The following is an 8,961-nucleotide window of genomic DNA, read 5'->3' as shown; positions in this document are numbered from 1 at the left end:
TTTTTATGGCTGAATAGTATTTCATTGCTTACATACAATCCTTAAATGGCCTTTAAAAATAGTAAAAGATAAAGACAATATCGAAAAGGACCTACAATTTGCTGGAATTGCATCAGCGCCAGGGCAAACCCTGCAGCCCTCAAACTGTTATTGTTGAATTCTGCATTCCCCATGGGATCCCACACTGCTTCCAGTGCCACAGCCAGATCCACACTAAACCCTTAACACATGGAAATGGAATGCCAGAGAGGGTGCTGCTAAGCAGCACTATTAATGCCAACACTCTCTTCTTTACTCAGCTCTCAATATAAGTTGAAATCTGTAAAAATGTGAGATGCTTTCAATTAAACATATGTATGCTGACATTTGTCTCCCCTTCCCCCAATGAAATATCTAACCCCTCTGTGGGAACTACCACACTTCACTTAGCCCACCTCATTCTAGCCTGAGCCTACTTCTCACCCTAATCTTCCTCATCTGGTTGTAACCTCAGCCCACCTCTCATTCCAGCCTCTGCCGTGACCAGCTCTTTGTAGATGCAGCTCCTCAGCACCTCGACCCCAGCCCTCTCTGATGTCTGCCAGGACCTCTAGGTCCTCGCACAAGAGAAATCCGGAAGTACAGGGGTTTAATACCCAATGGACCACCCTTGCCAAAGTGAGATGAAATCATGGAAAAGTCTTCACCCCTCTAGGGAAAAGCAGACAGCTCCTAAATCCATTTCTTAGGGCTCCTTGCTTCCCTCCCCTACCTTTCTCCCCTTGCTCCTGGCTTCTGCCCCCTGGCATCACTCCCCACATATACTACCTGCAGCAGCCCCTCTCAGGCTGTGTCTCAGGGAAACCCCAGCCAAGACAAACCATTTCATGCAGTAACATTTAACGACCATAGTTTTAGAATCAACAAATGGGACATGGCATCTTACAAAAGATGTTTCTATAACATTTCTCCTCCAGGGAGGCAGACAGGTGGGAAGACCCAGACAGAACACTGAATTGTACAGAATTCCAGAGCATCTCATTAATTCATGTAATTAGTCAGAGAATTTCGAGTAAGGCTATTCCCACAATCGGGGCTGGACGGCTATTGTACTTCTTCATGATGGTGAAAAAAAGTCGAGTTTTACTTCCCTTAAGAGAGTGAGACAAAGAAGCAAAGAAAATCAGGTCTCGTGTGGCAGTATGCCAAGGCCTAGCCACATCAATTCTGAGAGGTTGTCACCACACCTGAGCTTAGATGGCTGAAGTAGCTTTTAAAACATAGTTTCCAGAAAGCTGAGATGAAAAATCCCACACTAAACAAATATTTTAACTTGGAGAGAAAATATTGCCCTCTAAGATGTACCTGGAGTGCGTGGAGGAAGGAATACCAATACCACAATACTCCAAACACAAACAACACAGAGCTTGAGAAACCAACATTGTGCTTTACCAAATAGACAAAAGATTTTGGGAGCATTCCAGAAGGACAAGGGGTACCTGTAGCTTAGTATGAGGAACCAGACAGACTGCCCGCACAGCTCAGAACCACTTACAGGAGTATGCCTACACCTGCCCGCACAGCTCAGAGCCACTTACAGGAGTATGCCTACACACACAACTTATGGGGCGGCCCAGTGAAGACATGCCAACATACAGGTTGGTTCTTCTGCACAGGTGTGGTGAGTGGGGAGACTGAAGAGACCTTTCCCACCGTGTTTCAGGGCATGGGGCACAGGTGTGACACCATCAGGAGACTGAAGGAGGGAACCCAGCTAAATGACCTTCTCCAAGCCCTGAATCTTCTGAGCCCAAGTGTCTACGTCTTACAAAATTAGGCTGATGATATCAAAGAAACATCCTAAGGAAAGAGATGTGAAAGGGCATTAGAGAAAGTGCTTTGTAGGAATAAATAATCCCATGCTTACTAGTATGAGAGCTGGGACAGACACTCACATTTGCTTGGAAAATCCTGTGTTCCCAAAGCAGCCCCATAAACTAGCATGAAAGGAAATACTTAAGTAAATTTAGACTACAAACAGCTTGTACATACCCTTAAGCACTAAAAAAGCATCCTGTCCTATGACTAATATGCAAAGCCATTCTTGTTTAACTGAAGGCGATCCAAGGGTGCCTTCTCTCATGGCAGTACCACTTGAGCCCAACTTTAGCTGCAACATAACCTTGAAAGTCACACATGGATTAATATAATTGAGGCTGGCCTCCTGCCAACTGGTAAAAATTGGCCAACTTTTTTTTGAGCAAGTTAAAAAAAATCTACTTTGTGTTTGAGCTCCAATGTGTCATTGTAATTGATATTTTGAAAACAAGTGCATAGCTAGAAATAATAGTGCCATTTGTGTGGTCTAGAAAGTGAACCTAGCTAAAGCCCAGTGTCTGATAAACTAGCAAATTAAAAGCATGCGTTGATCCAGTTATGGAGCATCAGTAGCTGCTAAGATTACAAAAAGAGAGACAATACGGGCTCCTTTTGTGATGGAAAAGCAAACAATACCTTTAATGTAGTTTTATTTAAAAAATCTGATCTGAATATGATCAAGGTTCTAAATGCAATTACCAATTAAGAGGAAATGTATGTGGAGGAATATGTTAAAAGACATCATGGGAATGCAATCAGTAAAATCCAGAATGTTGGAAACTGTACAAACATTTCAGGTTTTATTCAACAAAAGAGGATGGAAATAAAAAGAGAGAGAGTGAAAGGTAAAGGATTGACTTAATTACTTCGTAAATAAAGGTAGAAAGACATACTGACTAATATAAACATGCATACTTTATTTGAGTCCTGATTCAAAATGCATAAATGGTTTTTGAAATCTATGACTTTGATTCTTGACCATGAAGAAGACACTAGTATAGAATTTTCTTCCCTCCAAAACAAAAGATAATTATACAAAATGTTTAAAACATCTTTTCAGACACAGGATGTCAAACAATGTAAGACTGTGATCCTAGAACAGAAAGCAAAGGAGCTGAGTTTTACAGTTGTCCTGGATTTCTGCCTGAGAGCAACTTTTAAACCGCATGAAAGGGACAGGGGAGGCCAGGAAAAGCATCACAATCTCCCTGAGTTGAAGAGAAACAGATTAGGGTTTGGAGAGGCTGATCCAACTGGAAATGGTAGAGCCAAGTGCAGAGACAAGTGAATTGTGCAAAGACAGAGTTACAGAGCTCTACACAGGTGGCCCCTTGAGTCATTGGCTGAATATTAATCTGTACATTCAGAGCGGGGAGATCCACAAGGCTAGACAAAGAACTGAGAACTATAATCAAAACCATTCCCAGACTTGCACAAGGCTGAGAGGCATGCAAATTCTAACCAGCCAGAGCAGACACACCTTCTTGAATACTCAGAGCAATACGTAGAGATTTCACAAGGATCATACCTCGGTATTAGAGCTAACTTAGCCCCAAAGAACAGACTATTCTAGAATTGTTCCAAAAAGGTTTTAAAGCAAGTCTAGTAAAGATTAATCAGTAAACATATAACTTACCTGTCTGCCAAAACAAATTTCAAAAATTTTTAAGGAAGACAACTGTATCTAAATACTCAACAATAGAAACTCATGATGTCCTGCATCCAATAAAAAATTACTAGACATGAAAAAAGTCACCAAAAGGAAAAATCAGTCAAAAGAAACAGATTTAACAGAGATGCTGGGAACAGCAGAAAATAATTTTTTAAAAGCTATTATGAATATATTTAACTTTTTAAAAGAAAACATGAATATACTGAAGAGACAAATGAAAAATATTAAAAAGACTAAAATGGAAATTCTTTTTTTGCTTTTGAGATGGAGTCTCACTCTGTCGCCCAAGCTGGAGTGAAGCGGTGCGATCTCGGCTCACTGCAACCTCCGCCTCCCAGGTTCAAGTGATTCTTCTGCCTCAGCCTCCTGAGTAGCTGGGATTACAGGCGTGTGCCACCACACCTGGCTAATTTTTGTATTTTTAGTAGAGATGGGGTTTCACCATGTTGGTCAGGCTGTTCTCAAACTCCTGACCTCATGATCTGCTCACCTCAGCCCCCCAAAGTGCTGGGATTACAGGTGTGAGCCATCATGCCTGGCCTAAAATGGAAATTCTAGAAAAGAAAAATACAAATTCTGCAGGGAAAACTTCACTGTATAATCGTAACAGTTGATCAAATGGTACAAAAGAAAGATCAGTGAACACAAAGACACTATAGTAGAAAACATGCAGCTAATGAGCAGAGAGGAAAAAAGACAGAAACATAAACAGAATCTCAGCAACCCGTGGCATGATATCCATCAGTCAAACACACGTGCAACTGGAGCCCAAGAAGACAGAGAGGAGGTGGCAAAAACAAAAATTTTTTAATGAAATTGTGACTGAAAATTTGCCATTTCTGATACAATCAATAAACCCACAGATCCAAGCAGCTCAGTGATATCCAAGATAGATAAACACAAATAACAACGTAATCGAATTGCTAAAAATTATTTATAAGCAGGAAAACTTATAAGTGGCTATATATAAAAATATAAAATAATATAGCATATTACATATGTATACGTATACACGCACACACATACATGTATATTTGTGATATATAATATAACAAAAAGCGGATTCACTGTTGCCTGGGGCTAAGAATGGGGTGGGGAGGTGGAATTGTCTATAGGAAGATGAGGCAGCTTTTTGTAGAATCAAAATATCCTCTTCGATTATGATGGTAGTTATAGGAGTGTATGCCCTTGTCAAAGCTCATTTAAATGTACTGTTAAAATAGGTAGATCTTATTGTATGTAAAACATACCTTAATAAAAGTGATTTTTAAACCATCTAACATTTTTGGGATAAGTGACAATTTGAACATGCACTGAGTATCTGATGACATTAAAAAATTACTGTTAATTTTATAGGTATGAATATGTTATTGTCGTTATGTTTGTTTTTAAGGATTCTTATTGTGAGAAGTTCATAGCTAAAAATTTACAGATAAAATCATATGATGTCCGATATTGGTCTTTTAAAATGTAGGCAACAGGGGAAAGGGAAGATAAAGCAATGTTGGCCATCAGTTGATAATTGTTGAAGCTGGATATTGAGCACAAAGGAACCCATTACACTATTTTATCTACTTTTATAACAACTTGAAACTTTCCAACATAAAAAAGTCTTTTACATGCTTTAAACACATGATTTATATGGTAAATTATTCAATTAAAAATGTAAACTGAGTAACTTTTTTAAGTGACAGACACTACCAGACATATGCAAGCATAAAGAATGATCTCTACTATCACAGAATTCATGATTTAACTCACAATCTATGAAATGCCAAGTAACAGAAAAAAATTATATGATAAGAGTAGATGAGATGATTTATGAGTCGGGCTTAGGTTCCAACATAATTAAATTCCACAGTAACAGAGATTTAGATAAGATAGAGGTTCCTTTGTCTCTAAGATAAAAATCTGGAAATAGGCCATCAGAACTGGCAGAACCCAGCCTGCAACAATGCAGTTCACAATCATTATCTCATGTAACCTTTTTCTAGCCCAGTAAAGAAGGTACTGCCCAAGGTCAAATCTAAATGTCAGGATTTGATTCTGGATCTGAACCATTTTCCATGAAAGGAATTATAACATCCTCATATTTTTCCTTATTGCTTCACTATCAATACTCAGTTTAATTTCACCAAGATTAAAGAATTAGATAGAAGCCTTGTGGAAATTCTGAATTTTTGAACACTCTTAAATACACCATTATTCTTCATTAAGTCCAATTGCATATCAGATTTTGCACATTCTTCTATATTAATGTAGTATCATTAGCACTAATCATTAGCACTTAGTTAATATTTATTAACCAAGATTAGGATAATTTTCCAGCTCAAAGAAAAGTCTAGCTCAAAAAACAATAGAGCTTAAACAAAAATGAAGGAGAAGAAAACATAATTCAAACTCCCTGACAGGGAATTTTTAAATGGTAGAACTATAGATTGATTACAATCATTCCCTGAGAGGGCATATTGGTTCAACAAAGAATAGCTTGATTATAATCTGGCCTGACAACAAAGTTGGCCCCACAGACTGTAAGTGAATGGTAAAGGCAATGTTAAAAAACAAAAACAAAAACAACAACAACAAAAAAAACTTACATGTAAAGGACTTTGAAAGTTAAGGATGTAAGCTTGAGATGCAATTCTATTTGTATATGAAAGTAATAGTAATATAGATAGATGTCTGCATTCCTGTAGCTTGGAAATAACTTGGCAAAGAAGTTATAGGAATTTCACTAAGCTCAGAAGGCAGAATTATAACAAAATATTGTCAGTATTATGTAAGACAGGTTATTTTTATATTTGCAAGCAAATATAATGCTAATTCAGTCTGCCTTGCCAGCATGGATTTTCAGCATTATACTCAGTGTTAAAATTATGCCCATTTAGTGACGTAGCCTTATGTAATTCTGTCAACCCCTTCCAGGTAGTCACAGTGTACCAACAGACTGGTGTACAGTCTACTTCAGGTAATAATACAACCTCCATCCTTGAAGGTTGAGTTAATGACAAAGTAGCTGACAACTTCTTGAAAGACAATCACGGCCGGGCGCGGTGGCTCAAGCCTGTAATCCCAGCACTTTGGGAGGCCAAGAGGATCACGAGGTCAGGAGATAGAGACCATCCTGGCTAATACGGTGAAACCCCGTCTCTACTAAAAAATACAAAAAACTAGCCAGGCGACGAGGCGGGCGCCTGTAGTCCCAGCTACTCGGGAGGCTGAGACAGGAGAATGGCTTGAACCCGGGAGGCGGAGCTTGCAGTGAGCTGAGATCCGGCCACTGCACTCCAGCCTGGGCGGCAGAGCAAGACTCCGTCTCAAAAAAAAAAAAAAAAAAAAAAAAAAAAAAAAAAAAAAAGACAATCACAAGTCTTCCAGGCTAAATTTGAACCCTAAAGTCCAAGGCTCACAGGATCATTTAAGAAAGGGATCAAGGAGACCTCAGAACAGGTAAATTTGGGCTTAGCATCAGAATTTGCCAAAGAACTAATTAGGAACAGTGTAGAACTCAGATTTCAAGCCATACTGAGAAAGCCATGCCCTAATACTTTTAATGCAGAGACCATAAGTTTACTTTTTATTTATTGGACCTCTAAAACTAGGGTGCCTATAGAATTTGTTGTCCCAGGATGCTTTTAAAAGGGGAAAGAGACCATCTTAATAATGGCACAGAGGCGACATGTAGACATCGTTCTGAGCAACCAAGATGTATGGTCAGATCATCTAAAACCACAGCATGCACTATGATCAAGTTGGATTTATTTCAGGGATGCAAGGATGGTTCAATACATTCAAATCAATGAAGATGATTCACCACATAAACAGAATTAAAAACAAAAATGATATGATCATCTCAATAGAGGCAGAAGAGCATCTGATAAAATTCGGAATCCCTTCATGATAAAAACCCTCAACAAACGAGGCATAGAAACAACAAAACAACGAAAGCCATATGTGACAAACCCATGGCCAATATCACATTGAATGGGGAGAAGCTGAAAGTATTTCCCCTAAGAATTAAAACAGACAAGGATGCCCATTTTCACTACTTCTATTCCACATAGCATTGGAAGTGCTACCCAGAAAATCAGGCACTAGAAAGAAACAAAAGGCATCCAAATTGGAAGGGAGGAAGTCAAATTATCTCTGTTTGCTGATGATATTATCTTACACTTAGAAAACCCTAAAGACTCTTCCAACTACCACTAGATTTGATAAAAGAATTCAGTCAAGTTTCAAGATACAAAATCAACATACAAAAATCAGTAGCATTTCTATACACCAATAATGACCAAGCTGAGAGCCAAATCAAGGACTCAATGCCGTTTGCAATAGCTACAAAAATAAAAATGAAGTTGAATACTGAGGAATACATTTAATGAAGGCGATAAAAGGTCTCTACCAAGAAAATTATGAAACATTGATAAAAGAAATTGCAGATGACACAAATGAAAAACATCCCATGCACATGGATCAGAAGGATCAATATTGTTAAGAAGACCATACTGCCCAATGCAATCTATAGATTCGATGCAAATCCTATCAAAATATCAACACCATTTTTCACAAAATTAGAAAACTATCCAAAAATTCATATGGGACCAAAGAGTCCAAATAACCAAAGCAATCCTAAGCAAAAAGAACAAATCTAGAGGCATCACATTATCTAACTTCAAATTATACTACAAGGCTATAGTGACCAAAACAGTATGGTACTGGTTTAAAAACAGATAAATATATATATATATATCAATGGAATGGAATTTAAAACCCAGACATGAAGCCACATACCTAGAGCCAACTGATCTTCCACAAAGGCAGCAAGAACATACGCTGGGGAAAGGGCACCTATTCAATAAATGATGCTGGGTGCTGGAAAACCTGGATAGACATATGCATAAGTATAGGACTTATATCTCTCACCATATCCAAAAGTCAACTCAAGATGGATTAAAGACTTAAATGTAAGATCTGAAATTATAAGAACTATAGAAGAAAACCTAAGAAAAACACCTTTTCTTTAAAGAGATGGGGCTTCTCTCTCACACCCAGGCTGAAGTGCAGTGGCACAAACATGGTTCACTGCAACCTCAATTCCCTGGGCTCAAGCGATCATCTTTTCTCAGCCTCTTAAGTAGCTAGAACTACAGGTGCACACCACCATGCCTGGCTAATGTTTTACATTTTTTTTGTAGAGACGGGTATCACTATGCTGCCTAGGCTGCTCTTGAACTCCTGGGCTCAAGCCATCCTCCCACCTCAGCCTCCCAAAGTGTTGGGATTACAGGCAAGAGCCACTACACCTGGCCAAAAAACTCTTCTGAATATTGGCTTAGGCAAAGAATTCACGACTAATACTTCAAAAGCAAATGTAACGAAAACAAAAATAGACAAATAGGACTTAATTAAACCTAAAAAGCTTCTGCACAGGA

This window comes from Rhinopithecus bieti, unplaced genomic scaffold (genome assembly GCF_001698545.2).
Source record: "Rhinopithecus bieti isolate Rb0 unplaced genomic scaffold, ASM169854v2 scaffold_32012, whole genome shotgun sequence".
NCBI classification, from domain to species: Eukaryota; Metazoa; Chordata; class Mammalia; order Primates; family Cercopithecidae; genus Rhinopithecus; species Rhinopithecus bieti.
This window is presented reverse-complemented; position numbering follows the sequence as displayed.